This window comes from Panthera tigris, chromosome X (assembly GCF_018350195.1).
Source record: "Panthera tigris isolate Pti1 chromosome X, P.tigris_Pti1_mat1.1, whole genome shotgun sequence".
Classification (NCBI taxonomy): domain Eukaryota; kingdom Metazoa; phylum Chordata; class Mammalia; order Carnivora; family Felidae; genus Panthera; species Panthera tigris.
This window is the reverse complement of record NC_056677.1, coordinates 49,500,879-49,502,980: the sequence shown is the minus strand read 5'-3', so window position 1 is coordinate 49,502,980 and position 2,102 is coordinate 49,500,879. Positions and strand designations below refer to the sequence as shown.

The 2,102-nt window shown below is 35.6% G+C and overlaps 1 pseudogene; it reads left to right on the top strand.

Moving 5' to 3' along the window:
- The first annotated feature begins 676 nt into the window (after positions 1-676).
- Positions 677-1,257, top strand: LOC122235531 (annotated as a pseudogene).
- Positions 1,258-2,102: the final 845 nt, after the last annotated feature.

Genomic DNA, 2,102 nt, shown 5'->3' with positions numbered 1-2,102 from the left:
AGATGTTGCCTTTTTCACCAATTCAAATACTGTACAATATAGTTTCTAATCTACAAATACACTTTGAACAATATAGGTTCTAAATTAACCATAAATATTGTTGAAAATGCATCAAATGGCAAATCTTTATGATATAAATTAATACTGATGGCTGATTACTGATTAATACTGAGGCTCGGATGACAGTTACACCTCAAGATCCAGCTAAAGATAAACAAAATAGTCCCTGTAATCTTTGGGAAATTCCTGAACATATAACAGAGGACATACAGGTATGCCACATTTTAACCACAGTAGCTATAGACTTGTGTAAATTCCCCATTGCCATAGTACTCATTGCTCTAAAATATCCCATAGTTGTCATGGATACCCCGCCTCAGTGAGTAATAATATTAAATTGAGTCTTTGTTACTTACAAATTGTCTTGGCAAAATGGGACTTCATGGACACCTTCCTCCAGTTAACGTAAATAATATGTTCCATCGTATATTAAATGGAGTCTTAAATGATTGAAACTCATTATATAAAGCCTATTTAGAGAAAGGGGCTGCTATTCCCATGACTTCTCCATTTAACAACCAAATTTTGGAAGGATTACCGTCAAGATCCTGAAGCAAGGCTTGTGTACCCACCCCTGCCCTGGCCCCCAGCACCCACCAAGTCGTCCAGCTCAGCCATGATCAAGGTGATCCTCAGCTTCAATAACTATGGGAAGCAGTGGCTTACCAAGTTCTACCAGCCCTACGGTGAAGATACACCGGAGCAAATCATCAGGGACACACTCCATTTGGTATCTAAGAGCAATGAAAATGTTTGTAATTTCCTAGAAAGAGAATTGTTAATTGGAGGATCTGACAACAAACTGATTTATAGCTATTATGCAACATTATATGTTGTCTTCTGTGTGGATTTTTCAGAAGGCGAACTTGTCATTTTAGATCTAATTCAACTATTTATGGAAACATTAGACAAATGTTTTGAAAATTTCTGTGAGCTGGATTTAAGTTTTCATGTAGACAAGGTTCACAATATTCCTGCAGAAAGGGTGATGGGGGAGTGGTATTGGAGACCAACATGAATGAGACTGTTACACAGATTGATGCACAAAATAAACTGGAGAAATCTGTGGCTGGCTTAGTGGGAGCTCCAGCCTGTACTGTATTAGCTGTGAAGAATATGAATCTTCCCGAGATCCCAAGAGATATTAACATTGATGACATCATTATAAAGGTGCCAAACCTGCCCTCTTTTAAATAAAAATAAATAAAATAAAATAAAATAAAATAAAATAAAAGGCCACTACCAGGTAAAATCCAGGGAGAAAAGTCATCTAAGTTTACCATGCAGTTGTTTACCAAAAATAGAGGAAGAGAGTCTTGATTTAAGTCTGGGTACTGTATAGACGTTGTGGAAGTTCAATGTTGCTTTTCCTGCTCAGTGATTTTGAAGAAATTGAGTAGCTACAATGTGATATTTCTTTTCCTTTTTTAAACTGCATTCCTATGCCCACCTAAGGCATGCTTCTATGTACTATATAGTACATGCAGTACAGTATTGCAATGTGTTTGAGACATTTCTTTAATTATGTACAGTTCAAAATGTTGGTGTTTTGTATAGATCACAAGTGTAGCATTCTGGAATTCTTTCTGTTATTTGTCACAGTTGTTTTTAAAGAACCAAATATGTATTGCATGAAAACATTATGACCTTTTGCGCTTAGTTTAAATAAACTCCATGTAGCTGGACTTCTAAACATACAAAGGCACAGCAAAGTTTTGCCTGCCCTTAAATTTACAAAATGAATGGAGATTTATGGTGGATTATCAGAATCTCAGTGTTGTGCCCTCCCATTAGGGCCCCCATATCCAAAAGTATTGTAATTGTTAACTCTATCTAATACATAACTAGAAAATATTTTTGCTATTATAAATTTGGCTAATATAATACACATAAATTACACACATAGAAAGATTTGATTTGGGTATTTGGAATAAGTTGGGAAAGGAAGAATAAAGATAAGTAAATGCAAAATATGCAAGATCATGCCCTCACTTTACAAAAGGGGAAATAGAGCTCTCTCCATGAGTGGAAAAGTGAAGTCT